The sequence below is a fragment of the Glycine soja genome, chromosome 1 (assembly GCF_004193775.1).
Source record: "Glycine soja cultivar W05 chromosome 1, ASM419377v2, whole genome shotgun sequence".
NCBI classification, from domain to species: domain Eukaryota; kingdom Viridiplantae; phylum Streptophyta; class Magnoliopsida; order Fabales; family Fabaceae; genus Glycine; species Glycine soja.
Window position 1 is genome coordinate 6,356,106 of NC_041002.1, and position 15,785 is coordinate 6,371,890.

A 15,785-nucleotide genomic window follows, 5' to 3' on the forward strand; every position below is an offset into this window, starting at 1 on the left:
ATATGTATGTATATATATATGTATATATATGTATGTATTTTTCTCGATGTGTGTCTGGGTGAAAGTGGTGATATGAATGGAATTGTCATTGTTATTTAAAAAATTATAGATTGGTTGTTGTTATTCTTGGTGGATTCTTAGTATTTAAAATCAATGGAATTGTCTGCAAGAAGTGATCACAAAAGAGTAGCACTGTTTCAGAAAGCATCAGAAAAGAATTGAAATTGATTGTCAATTCTCAATATTTAATATCAATTGAATTGTATTGAAGGTTGTAATAACTCAAATTATATAATGCAGTGATAATATAATATTGAACAATTGATTATTAAAGAATAGAACTGTTTGAAAAAGCATGACAATAGAATTGAATCTGATATTAAACAACTGAAATTTAACTTTTAATGTTTCTGAACACTTCTTTGTATATTACATTGGTGGTGGAATTCATGCTTTTCTGCTCATCATCATGAATCAGAATTTTTAATCCTTTTGCTGAGTTGACCCTTGACAATGCAACATATAATTGGCCATGAGTGAATACCAGTTTCGGCAAATAAAGTCCAACCATGGATATTGATTGTCCCTGTGACTTGTTTATTGTCATTGCATAAGATAGCATAATCGGAAATTGTCTTCTTAATAGTTTAAACGGTCAGGGTGATTGTGAAGGAGACATTGACATTCTTGGAATATAAACAGCGAGGCCAATGTTTTTACCTGAGATAATTTCAGCTGCAATTACATGTTTTGCCATCTTTGTTACCACTAATCTAGTACCGTTACATAGACCTTGATTTTGGTCGAGGTTTCTTAACAACATTATAGGACTTCCAATTTTAAGTTTGATAGAATGAGTTGGCAAACCGGATGTTTTCAATGAATTAAGGAATTCAGTAGTAATTGATTGGAAATATGAATTCTCACTGGTTTCTGATTTATCAATGGAATCAGAGCTTAGATATTCCATGTGGTCACCTATGATTTGCAAAATTACAATTTCAGTCGTTATATTTTTGTCTGAGCAAGTGACAATTAAATAAGTAAGGATATAATTACCTAGAATGAAGGATAGCACGTAATCATTGATTTGTTCTACCGTTTCATTTGTTGAAGCTAGTATTGCCTTCGATTTAAAGAATTTAGGATTATTGTGGTGCTGATCTAAGTCTGGGGATGTTGATTTGACTATAGCAGTGATTGGATCATCATATTGAGTAATGAGTAGATGAGCATGAATTTGAATTGTAGCATAACTATCATTTTCATCATCTATAATTCCATCTGCAATGTCTAGAATCCATTTAGCAAATGTGGCAGTTTCTTGTTCATCAACTGATTTTAGATTGCTGTGTAAGCGCATGTTTTTTGTCAAGGTCAATATTTCACACGAATCCCATAGATAGGATGAATTGATTGCTGCATTTACAATGTCTAAGTGCGTTCCTCTTGGGATGACTAGTAGTATTTGGCGAAAATCTCCACCAAATACTATAACTTTGCCTCCAAATATTTGATTTGACATTGATTTATCTATGATAATATCTCTTAAACTTTGATCAAGCGCTTCAAAACAGAATTTGTGGGCCATTGGTGCTTCATCCCAAATTATTAGGCTTGTCTAGTTCAATAATTCTGCTAATTCGGTGCCTTGATGGATATTACATGTTGAGTCTTCAAAAATTGGTACAGGAATTTTAAATCTGGAATGTGCAGTTCTGCCTCCTGGTAATAATAGAGAGACTATTCCGCTAGAAGTAACAATAATTACAATTTGATTTTCTACTCTCAATGAACTTGCTAATGTTCTTCATATGAATGTTTTTCCTGTGCCTCCAAATCCGTATAGAAAAAACATTCCACCTTCATTGTTGTTGACAGCTTGGATAATTCTATGATAAATTGTTTTTTGTTCATCTGCATTGATAGGTAAGCTGATGTTATATTGAAATGAAGATTAATTTAGTCATTGATGGAAACAATTAAGTGAGGGTAGATTGCCTGTTATTAATAGAATAATAAAAGCATCAATATAATTTATAATTCGCAATGACCATTTTTTATAAGATGTTAACTGTCATTAATAGAATTTATAATATATGAATAGGTATATTGCTTGTCATGGATGCAAAAAGATGTTCAAATTCTGATCTCGTTTCATCATGGTTGTAGTTGAGTTATGATAATACCAAGTTGTTTTGTAGGTAGGATGTGAGATTGATATCCTGAGGATATGGCATTGTAGGATAGTCCTTTAGTGATCTTTGGTTTATGTGCAATAGTTGTTCAATTTCAATCAATGTCAAATTTCTAAGAGTATCATCATTGATCTGTACTTCTAAGAAAAAAAAAAGCAAGTTGTTAGTCAATAAAAAATAAAAATTAAGTTGGTAGTGAATGATTGTGACCATTGCTGTGGAACATAAAAACTGTTACAGCCTACCTGAGTTGATTGTTGATTTAGTATATTGATATGCAATGTCATCAGCTAGCCAATGCCAACATTGATTCCAAACTTCTTCAGGTTTGCTCATGGCACCTGTTAACAGAATTAATACAAACAATTTCCTTAGATAATTAGTTGTGCCCCAGTCCTTGGCCTCTTTGATTGCCTCAACATATTCTCTGTCATCTTGTAGAAAGCCCATTGCAAAACATGCTTCTCTATATGTTGGATATTGGATATTCGCAACAGTCCTGATATCCTCAAATGAAGTAGGTCATTTGCAACTGCCAAGCATCATTCTTAAATAAAACAATTCTCCTGTGGTTGGTGGTACCCATATGAGTCTTCCAATGGTATATCCTTTTTTTCTAGGTTGCCATGATCTGTTTCTTTTATTATATACAAACTTTGACACAAATTGCGAATAAGTTAGATTCCTGGCCTCATCAAAATCTTTATTAGTGTTCATCCAAGCTAGGAATTTTGAATCTGAAATAGTTGGTTTCGATAGTACATCATCTATATCATCATGATCTTCATAAATAATGTTGTGTTGATCTGGAAGATGAAAATACAATCTCTCAACAACAGGCTTTCTGCCCTGGATTGGAAAAGCAAATATTCTCCAAGCAGCTTCATAGGGAGAAATGCATCTATGATATAGGTTGGTTAGTAAATATAATAGTGAGATAATAAATTATGCAGGTTAAGATGAAATTACCTGCAATCTAGATATTCTTTAAGTTCATCATTTTGAATATTTACATTTTGAGCTACATTATCGCTATCAGAAAGCATAACAGCAGTCACCCTGTCATAGCCTTTGTTTATGTATTTAAATAAATATTTGATTGAAGTACTTTGATTATACCATTCAATATTTATATGAGCCCGATATTTTTTCAGTAATTTTGGATTGTAAGGTATTACATATCTGTTATCAATGATAACACCATTCTTTGAAATTGAATGACCATTGTTTCTTCTATGATAGACTGGATAACCGTTTGAATCCAAAAGAGTCTGAGGCTGAAATTGTTTAGGATAAAAACGACTGCATTTGCCTTCTTTCATACATGGAGAGTTGGGTTGTAAAATTCCGCATGGGCCATGTATCATATGGTTCTCCACCAATCTGTAGAGTTCTGGGTCATCTTGATGGGAAGGTATTTCAGCTGATAGTATCTTATCAATGTCAGTTGAAGATGGATATTTATTGTCTGGATGTAGAAATAGTAATAAATGCACGTGAGGGAGTCCTCGCTTTTGAAACTCTATAGTATGCATATCTGTGATCCACAAAAGATAAAGTTACGATGGTAAGTATAATTCTGTATTTCATATCTGTAAAAGTGTTGGTTAAATTGTAATATTTTAGCTATAAATATCTACGTTATAGAACAAAGAAAAATCTCCAAATGACCAACTAATATTCGTATTTAATTTAAGTATAAAAATTGATTATCAACTAAACTCTATAAAATGCATATCTGTGATTCACAAAAGATAATGTTATGATGGTAAGTATAATTATGTATTTCATATCTGTAAAAGCGTTGGTTAAATTGTAATATTTTAGCCATTAATATCTGCGTTATACAACAAACAAAAATGGCCAAACGACCAAGTTATATTTGTATTTAAGTATAAAATGATGGTCAACTTACATGTAACCACTTTTCCCAGTAATTGACCCTTTGTTAAGTCTGACAGCATGTGTTCATATTTTAATCTGAAAATTCGTGATACAATATCTGGCCTGTCTGTCGGTTTGAGATTCAAAGGTGAAAGTAATCTACGAATTTCAGGCCAATTTGGATTACAGGTTAGAGTAATAAAAAGATTTGGAAAACTAACATGACTGCATATTGCCATACCATCAAAGTAAAGTTGATCCATATAACGTGGCTCCCAACAAACGTTGAGGGTAAGATGACTCTTTTTCCCTTGGTTAAGCCTTTAGCTGTTCCAGTATCCAATGAAGTTTGTAAGCTAGAATACTTATCAACTCTAAGCTTCTTTTGGTTGTTTCTGATATAGCTAAGTTTTTCAGATTCCACCATGGTATAACCTTCAACAATGAATTGTTGAAATAATTTTCAAGAATGCAATAAAGTCTGTGCTTCATTTGACCTGGACTGAAGTCTATAAGCAAACCACTCTCTCATTGTCAGACAGTTTTGCTTTCTTTTTTTGCTGGATGAAGTACAACAATGAAGTATGTCAGCTCTATATCCGTCTTCTCCATAAGGAAAGAGTAGAGGATACTGTAGTGGTAGATAGCTAGGATGAAGTTCATGGATTCTTTGTAATTCTCCATTTTGAGTTTCAACAATAATGTCTCTTTTTGAGTCTGGATGAAAATTGCCAACAATAAGTGCAGCAATTTCCGGAACATTAGGCATATTATATACACGGCCATCTTTTCCCCGAGCAGCTATGAGTTGCAATTTGATATTATTGGCTTGATCAGCTGTCAATCTATCTCTGGCCATTCTAAAACTTTTAGCATGAGAATTGTGTTGATCGAGCATGTGACTTAAAGCTGAAACAATATGATTCTGAATTCCGGAATATTGACTGAAAAAACAATATTTAAAAATATTCATAACTGCACAAACTATTGAAAGTGAATGAATAATTTTCTCACTAACAAAAATAAAAGAACTTCTACCTCATGACATTAATTCTATTTTGCACTTCATTTTCTGTGTCAAAGATATATAGCTGTGCAAATTTGGGTTTTTTCCTAGGCATTGGTAATAGACTGCCTATTCTATGGCATGGTTGCCCCTGTATTCTGATCGTAGGAGGTCCTCTTGAATTATTAATTGTTTTATCTAGCTTAATTCTAGCAGAAGTAAAGGCAAACATCATGTTGTATGCTCGCGAGTTATGTTGATAATTTTTACTATCAATTGTATCATCATGAAATAGAAGTTGTTGCAGATATTGGGGTGGATTTTGTAATAATGGCAATTCAACTTTGTCATCTCCACAACATAAACTGAACCTTGGATTCAGACAATTCTTATTTTTTGATATTCTTTCATCATACCACATTTGTGCATTACAATATCTACATTGGATGAGTTGATCACCAAGATCAGAATATCCTGAAATTGTTCAATATCATAGTACAATATCATGATCATAATTTTGAATATTAATTTAAGAACATGTACTGTAGCATCTGAAACAGGAAATCAGAATTATAGTCATTACCTTCAGTGTTGATTACAGGCTGATTAGTTGGAGATTGACAATCCTCGAAAGGAGTCATAAAATTAGAACTTGAACCTGCATAAATTAGAAATATATATAATAGCAATATTTGAAACATAGCAAAAAAGAGCAGGAAACATTTTTTTTCAGTACCTTGTGTGGATTCAGAATTTTCACTTTCTGATGAATCAGAAACAATCACTACAAAATAAAGAGGAAACAAAAGAAAATGTGATTAAGGCAGCTAAGAAAATTCATTTCTTCCAGAACATGGTATATCAGATGTCTCACTATTATATTATGAAGTGCAATTAACTGTTGGTTGTGAAGATGACTGAGCATGATCATGTTGCTTCTGCTGCATAACACGTTTTCTGTTGGTCCTCGCTTTTGCAGAATCACATCTCTTTGCATGTTGATAGTTCTACATGTTGAAAATGACTAAAGGCAGAATTGAGTTAATTGTGAACTAAACAATAGATTCACATTCAAACGAAGATCCAAATACTTGTTTTAAATGTGCAGAAACTACAATAAAATTAGAAGATGGAAAAAATCGAGGATGAAGCATTTCATTGTTTCTTGATTATAGCCTGACTATTAGTGGTGACATAAATTAGAAATACATATAATAGCAATGTGTAAACCATAGCAAAAAAGAGGATGAAACATTTTTTTTTCAGTACCTTGTGTGGATTCAGAATCTTCACTTTTTGATGAATCAGACGCAATCACTAAAAAATAGAGAAAAAACAAAAGAAAATGTGATTAAGGCAACTAAGTAAATTGATTTCTTGCAGAACATGCTATATGAGATGTCTCACTATTATATTCTGAAGTGCAGTTAAGTGTAGGTTGTGAAGATGACTGAGCATGACCATGTCGCTTCTGTTGCATAATACGTTTTCTGTTGATCCTGGCTTTTGTATAATCAGATCTCTTTGCATGTTGATAGTTCTGCATGTTGAAAATGACTAAAGGCAGAATTGGGTGAATTATAAACTAAACAATAGATTTATGTTAAAACGAAGAACCAAACGCTTATTTTAAATCTGCAGAAACTACAATAAAATTAGAAGATGGAATAAATTGGAGATGGGGGACTTCATTGGTTATGGATTATAGGCTGACTATTAGTGGTGGAATTTCCTGGATTAGATATGTTTGCATGTTGCCAATTCTATATATTGAAAAAGGGTAATGATAGAATTGCCTGAATTGTAAGGTAAAGAGATGAGACCAAAGGTAGATGACATAGCAAAACTATGATGCAACATCAACAGCTAGCAAAATTGGTAATATAGAAATCATGACACTTGGTTTCGACAAAAATTGGGTTTTGGGGCTGTTGCTAAGCTTGCAATGAAAGATATTGTGTATTTAGGACTCTGGTGGCAATCTAAACACACAAACCAAGGCCATGATGGAAAATAGGTAAGGTAGAAATGATCATAGTTATTGGCGGAAATATTGACTTCTGTAACTGCTACTAAGCTTGCAATGGAAGACATTGTATATATGTTGATGAATTTTCCATTCACTAATACAAATTTGTTTAATTTGTACGCTCAAATCTATTAGCTCATGTGTTCAATTTGAAATATGAAATTTCTATTTTACATCTTTTATTTGGCATTATGTAACCTTGTCCAGCACATCACAAATTTTTCTTTGATTTCTCTTCGCCATAGATTAGACCTGTTTTATATAGTTCTACTTTGCTGTAGTTAAAATCAAGATTAAAGTTACGTAAGCCATCAATGAAGTTAAAAATTGCAACTGAAATATCGAGCACATGATTTTAGCAAAGCAGTGATAGCTACAAAAATGGAGTGATAACATTCATGGCAAACACATTCCAAATAAGGAAATATGATGTCAGGATAGAAACTTTGATTAATTTAAAGAGCACCTCGATTGAGAAGGAAAACTGAAACTAAAAATTTGACACAATCCTCTGCATGCTATTTTTTTCTTAATCTGGTTTTTTTTCCTGTTATTTTCATGCAATTTAGATGGGAATGGAATTCATTAAGCAGTTAATCAAGAAACAGATTAAAAACGTGAGAATATCGAGTAGCAACATGATCGCCAACGTAGCTATAAATTTTCCTCCTTTGTTGTTTTTTAATATTTGATGTTATTTGAACACCAATTTATCTCCTTCACTGTTTTTTTATTTAGGCTAACTCCGCCATTAATTTGTTAGAACCATATAGACCATCAAAGGTATGATAAACAACAATTCAATTGTATCGAGGACAACCAAACAAAGAATACTGGGAAAATCAATTGTTTTCAATGCCATATTTAATATAAGAAAACTTGCAATACTACAGCAGGAACACAATATGGACAGATCTCAATTTAGAACGTCTAAAAGCATGAATCCAAAATAACCGATTTTCAAATGTGCAAATGCAGTGATAACAAAAACTACATAATTGTCTGTTCAATATGCCAATATTTTAATAGCAGCGTGAAAACACAACAATAAGAATCTGGAATCAGTTAAATTAGCTCTTATGAGAATGTCTTGTTAATTTGTTAGACGATAGTTGGGCTGGCGAAATTTGAGAGCTCCTTAACTCATCATCGGTTTCATCAGATGACATCCGCTTTTTGGGTGTTAAAGGCAATCCCGCAACCGGATCATGGTTAGCTGTGACAGACAGAGATTGTTGCATAAAGCATAAACTGGTAAATAAAAAAAATATAAGATATCAATGTTCATGACAGCAACATTAACTCACACATTCAGCATGCGTAGCATCATTGCAATCAACATTGGAAGGATCTATTTTGGAACATGCCTGCACCATATATAAGTTGATGATAGTCAAACTCATGAATCATATCATCATGACAACAACGACTAAAATAGATATTAGAAAAGAACACCTCACTATCAGGCAGCATCTCGAGAACAGCATTGATCAAATCCAGGTCTTTAGAGTATCTAAGTACAACTGCATTTTTGAAATTTGATTGAATCCTGACCTTAAAAGAAAACACATGACCCAACAATTTGTCAAGTGCTTGAGGGGAAGCATTCAAATCAAGATCACCATCCTGCCAGAAACAACACAAATTCACCAGCTGCCAGTTACAACTCGAAGAACAAAATATAATACATAAAATGAGAAGCAGCATATGATAAAGCATGAACATACTTCAATCTTGACCCTATTCACATCATCAGCTGTTTCACCAATCAATTTAGCACATTCATGGTCCCAGAGCAAAAAATTTCTACTCTCATTGTTTTGGGTAACCATGACTTCAACTCTATACCTACCAATTTAGATGCCAGTCAAAAACAAAATACTGAATAAAACATGTTAATGGACTAAAACTCCAATTACCTCAGAACAGGTTGATCATTATCCTTGCCACATCCACATGTGAATGGTCCTGTTTGGATGTCAGTTTTCCTATGACATTGAGCACAGGCTGGATAACACCATGAATGGTTATCCATGACTATTTTGCTAATAGTCCCCACCGTAACACAAACAGTGTCCTTTTAAAAAACCATAACAATCAAATTGCCAACAATAAAATGCCATTGTTAGACACATTAGCTATAATATATGAATGCGAACAAATCTAGCCAAATTCGACTTCCAACTGCAATGAATATAAAATAAACACAGATAACAGGTCCACCTCAGAAATGACATTGATTTCTAAAATAGTTTTGGCTTCAGCCTTTGAAAGAAACGAATCCTTTTATGATAGCTGACTTCCCCCTGAAACTTGTGAGCTTGCTTGATCGCCAGGTAGCAAAACTCGACTCACCTCAACACCTAAATCTAAAAGCCTAAGCCAATCGAATAAATAGAATAAAGCAACAGAAAACAGTCAAGACGATTGCCACACGAATTTAACAACCACAGAGCAAAGATGATAAGCAAAATACCTCTCTTTAAATTCCTGAATTTCCAATATAGGATCATTAATCAATAGTTTTGACGCCTTGAAGGAATTGCTCACTGAAGCTGGATAACTTCCTGTAAATGCCAACAACAGCAACAACAAAACTCAGCTATTGAGTATCCAAATCAACAAATAAAATATCATACTTACCTTGTGCATCTTTTATTCTGGCATGTGTCAATATAATAACCATCGGCCCATCATCCCCACGTTCATTCAAATAGGATAGGAACTGAGTACAGTAATTCTCTCAAAGTGTGCAAGACAAAATTTCACCACTACAGCAAAGAAACAACATTACATCCATCACCTCATAAGGATAAGATAGACATAAGCACCATGCAAAATGAAAAATAAAATTCTCAACAATATAAACTCTAAATAACCAAATATACACAGGAGATAGCAAAAACTGTGATTAACCATAACCTCAAATCCTTCATTCTAAAAACAACCCTGGTATTTTTCGATGAAACATGCCGAAAGACCACCTGATCAACGACCCCAATAATATCTTAAACCACTAGAAATGAAAATAGGTCATCGAAAAAAACCTAAAGAAGTTATGATCAAAATGAAAGCACAAATTGTGACTGTACTCACCAACCAACAGGCCAGACACAAAATTGCCAGCAACAACATTTGCAAATTCAACAAATCTAAATTCCTTAAAAGGCAGTTCATGCAAATTAGCTTCTCTAACAACCGTCACTCCAATAAAAAATAACTTGTACTCATGTTCGCACACTCTAAATTGACCATCATTCTTAACAACTTTGAAATTATGCATAACATAAGTGCAATTCTCTTTCAAATCAGCTTTCCAAGACTTGAGGTGGTCCGATTTACAAATAGCATGAATTTGATCACCCTGAAATATGCAAACTATATAATCAATAAATGACATGAACAACAATCCAACAATCAAATAGAGAGCACAAAATATACCTCAGAATCAACAAAAACCATTTCCGCTTGCTCAGACTTGTTAGGAGTCCCAACGAACCAAAGATCGGTGATCCTAACAGCAAGCTTAAGCGTTTCTTTTGATCCATCAATAGACCTAATCTTGTCAGGAATCCTCGCCATAAAATTACATAGACCTACCAATTCTAAATGAAAAATGTAATAAATCCAAAACCATGCAAATGCTATGTAAAGAATGATTGTCAATTTAGAATAGAAAATAATGCTAACAAAAAATAGAATAGCAACACAGACTCAAATGACACATGCAATAACATTTCAATGAATGACAAAATACCATAAAAACTATGATACTATTCGTTGAACTACTAAGCCAATACATGCAACAACCTGAACCAAAAAAGAAAAGCCAAATCAGCAAATAGCAGAGAAGCAGAAACAAAAATTATATCTCTGAACAAATAATATTGCAACCATCAACAAACAAATAGAAAGGCCGAAAATAAACACAACAAAGTTCAGCTTTTGGAAAACAGAATACCAACCCATCCTTAAACCACACATGCAATAAGATTTCCATCAATGCCAACATACCACAAAAAGTATTACACTATCAATCAATCCAACGAACAATAACAGACAAATGAAAGACAACAAAAAGAAAACTAAGAATTTGTAAATAATAAAAAACAGAACAGAACACGTGCCAGAGCAACATAAACATGCAGAAACCAAAATCACCAAACAACAAAAACATGACAAAATCACACATGCACAACACACAAACAATAATATGGTTAATCAAAAAACACATATGCACAATAGACGAACAATAATATGATTAACCAAAAACCATGTAAATACAATCCAACCATCGAAGCCAGTGATAAGAGACAAAAAACAAAAAAGCCAGCTCAGCAAAAAAGCAAAAAAACAGAACCAAACAATTATAGCTCTAAAGGAATAATACGATCAATCCAAAACCACGTAAATGCAATCCAAAGAACAACTGACAAATGCAGGCCAACAAAAAGAAAAGCAAGAATGTGTGAACAATAAAGAATAGAACAGAACACGTGCTAGAAGAACATAAACATGCACTCGAACCTTCAACCACAGAAGAACGGAAATCACGAACTGGAAATCACAGCCTCACGCCAAAATCCTAAACAACAGAACAGTTATATTGAAGACGAAAGCCAACTAAAAACAAATGAAAAAAGTGAAACAAATGCAATCAGCAGCTTGGAACTTGCTAGTGAAAGAAGTAAAAAACGCTACAAAGAAGCCACGTACACCACCAACCACCAAAACTGCAAACGGCAATCTAATCACTCAACAACACACCAAGCTACGTGGCTTAAAATCATAATCATAGAACCATAAAATAACACATGGCAGCAAGGTGACAGAAAACCAACCCAACCTAGAAGGGCATAAATGACCAAAAAACAAAAAATTTGGACAGGTGTCAAGCTCTCAGCTATGGGTATTTTGACCAAAAAAACAAAATTTTGACCAGCTGTCAAGCTCTCAGCCATGGGTATTTCAGTATTTTTCACATACTTCAATTTTAGTATATAGATATTGATGTCTTCGGGCGTGTTTGGATATACACTCCATTTTGTTGGCTCGCATTCCAAAGCACCATTTTGTGAGGAGTTACCTGATTTCATTACGGATCATCCGGAGCTGTTTAAGAATTATTAAATTTATAATTGTAGATAGATTCCTACTAAGACACATAAATTTCGGTGACTTAATGGTGCACAAAACTGTAATTATTATTTTTTTCTATTTTAAACATTTGTTCCGCTATAATTAAATTTAAATTCTTATAATCAAATTTTTTGCATGTCTATATTATAATTTGAATGTTTAATGGTAACGAAAAATATTTAATAAACCGATCCTGTTTTCATATTTAAAATATAATTTTTACCAAAATATTAGATTTGAAGGAAATTTGTCGCAATTAATGGGCATCGTGTAACTCAAGTTTTAAATTCTAAAATATATGTCCATAAATCATGAAATCAAGGAGTATCATTATTATTTTGATTTAAAATTAATTAATTTTTTGAGATTAAATTATAATTTTTTCAAATTAATGAATTTTTATATTAAAAAAGATATTCAAACCTTTTTATGATAAAAGTAATTATTAAAATATTATATACGAAAAATATAATAAAATTTTATTTTCTGTAAATTTAATCTATAACAAAATAAATATCTAAAAATATACTTAATTTTTTTTATTGTTTATACTAAAATTAATTATAATGTGTATTTAAAAATTCATTTATAAATTTAATTTATTCTAAACGGTTTAAATACAGATTAAATTGTTCCATAAAAATATAAAAAAAAGATTTAAAAAAGATATTAATAATGTCTGATTTGATTTGTGAAAAAAATTCTGATTTGAATTTTTTTTATTTTTAATGATCAATAAATGTTTAATATTTAATTTTATTTCTCAGGAAAACACTTTCCTAAGCAAATATCGCGGAGAGTTGCCAAAGCCACATTTTGGGAAGGGTAGCATCTTACCTAGTATAAAGAAGAAAGTGGAAATTGATATAACATAACATTAGGCTACTAGGTTTGTTTTTGTGTGAATATTGTAACGTATTTATTATTTTTATTTTTATTAGCATTAATTATTGACTTACTTATGTCCAGATATACACATGACTAATGTGTTTAACTTTAAAATGATTTTCAAACACCACATAAGGTAATTAGTAATGTTAAAAAATTGTAAATAATAAATACATTACAATATCTAACACATCTAACGAAAAATAATTTTGGTAGAATGTTTTCAATTATATTCCCTAGACTTTAGCATCATATATAATTTTTAGGACCAAAATATATCATTTTACAAACTAGATAGACCAAAATAAAGTATTTAAAAAACTTAAGTACTGAAATGAAATAATTTAAAAACATAAAAAATCAAAATAAAATTATTCAAAACAACATCATTTCAATTAATATGTCATTTCATTATTTTAATCAACATTAATGTACATGTCATACTTTTCTATTAACATATTTAATGTTTTAGTCAAAAAAGATGCAGGATCCAAACAAAATTCTTCAAAAATATAATGGATCAAAATAAAACTTTTAAAACTTACTATATCAAATAAAAAATAAAACACTAAAAGATAAAAGAAGGAAAGTAACATTTAGTCATATAAAAACATTTTTTGATTAAGATACATAAAATTAAATTCTTTTATATCTTTATATGAGTTATATGAGTTTAACAAAAAAAAAAATGTTATTTTTAATTCTAACTAGAACCCTAAAAACACCTGTTAGCCACACCCTTATTAATAATACTATTTTTTTTACTTTAAGAAAATCCGACACAGACACCAAATAACCTATATTTAATATTTATGAAAGAAAGAGATTAAAAAAAATATATAGATCTAATAGTTGATAAAATATCATAAGAAGAAATATGTCGAGAAAAATTATGAATGTTAATAATTAAAGTGAATAGAATAAGAGTATCTTCATATAATATATGACTAAGTATCATACTTAATTACACCTATTTATTTTTTTTAGAAAAAATAAGTTAATAAGTTACATCTTAAATGCATTTTAAGAAATTTGTATCATACATATACTTCTTGTGCTTTCTCTCCTAAAGTATTAAGTATCATGTGAATTGGTCCATGTATATAATGTATTATTTTCCTGTTTTTAATTAAAAGCAGCACAAAAGGACGAGGGTATAGGGACCTCCTACTTTGGTCCAGACCCTATCTTCTTAAAGATGACTGATAAACATTTATACTTACTACAGTACAAGGACCTACTTGGCTACTACTAGTACCATTGCTGTATATCTCTAAATATAGGTTACATGTTAGACTGTTTCTACATGTAACTATGTAAGAACAAGCACAGGGTCTATTTGGGGTTTTCTTATATAAGTATGTCGTTTAAAAATGGGAAGGATACCATGCTGTCAGATGATAGTGAACACCTTTTAAAACTATGATGGTGATCTTTCGAAGGACGCTCTCAATGTGAATCACATGGCAAATTGGACATTAAATGTGCTCAACTTGAATTTGAAGCACAGAGAATCAAATTTCAAGTTTTATCTAGCTCATTTCATCCCCCTCAGCTAATCATAAACAAAATCCCATCTCAACCTCATCCTTCACCATATTCACTATCAACCAACACAAATATACAATAGTATATAACATGTATGCCCTCATGCTTGCCACAGATTATGATCTTCATCTACTGGTATCCACGTTAAGCTTCCCGGGTAGAAAAGCTTGTTGTCCCTGCCATTGTAGGGCAATTCACATACACCAAAAGCTCGCTATCATATTGAGGCCGATGATGACAATGTCAGAAACTAGTGGTCGTCAAACTCCAAAGATAATGAAAAGTTATGTATCAAACTTGCAAGATGATTAGATTATGGTGGCTGTGGAAGCATTTATAGAACAACAATATATGAGAGTATTCAAGAATAGCTTAACGGGTCCACTGCCATGGAAGGTACAAGTCTAATTAATAGGAGTATGCCTTGCTGCATAGTTTCCTTGCTTTGGGTGGACACTTCTTAAATACTCTCACATCTTGTTGTTCCAAATGCTTCCACTATCATCATCATATCATATTCTTGCAAGTTTGACACGTAATCTTTTATTATTATCTTTTGAGTCTGACTACTATTTTCTACCACATTTTCGTCACCCTTATGTGAAAGTGAGCTTTTAGTATCAGTGTATCGCCGTATATTGCTAAGGACAGGAAAAAGCTTTCGACCTGGGAAGCTCAGCGTGGATGCCAGGGTGCAAATTTAGATGCATTGTGAGAAAAAGTTACATATGTAGCTTACAAATTTTGTTAAGCTAGCCTGTTTTCTTCGGATGAATAAATGAGGGGCAGAAGAAGCAGGCGCATATGAATAGTGGAGGAGCAGAAGAAGCAGGCGCATATGTAATTTCATGTCTACCACACCAAAAAAATGTAATTTCATATGGCAGAACACAGTGAGTTTCCTTATTTTCAAGGTAAATTGATATTTAACATGATATTTCTTCTTTATATATAACGGTTAAATTAATTTCTATATTATTTGGGTATGTATTTTAAAAAATTAAAGTTATTCCATGCATGCATGTATACATTCTGTGAAAAAAACGTTTAATGCGGATTTACCTTATGAAATTGTTTAAAATAAATTAGGATT

The 15,785-nt window shown here is 31.9% G+C and overlaps 1 pseudogene; it reads right to left on the reverse strand.

The window, feature by feature from the left end:
- Positions 1-394: 394 nt before the first annotated feature.
- On the reverse strand, positions 395-10,984 carry LOC114407587 (annotated as a pseudogene).
- Positions 10,985-15,785: the final 4,801 nt, after the last annotated feature.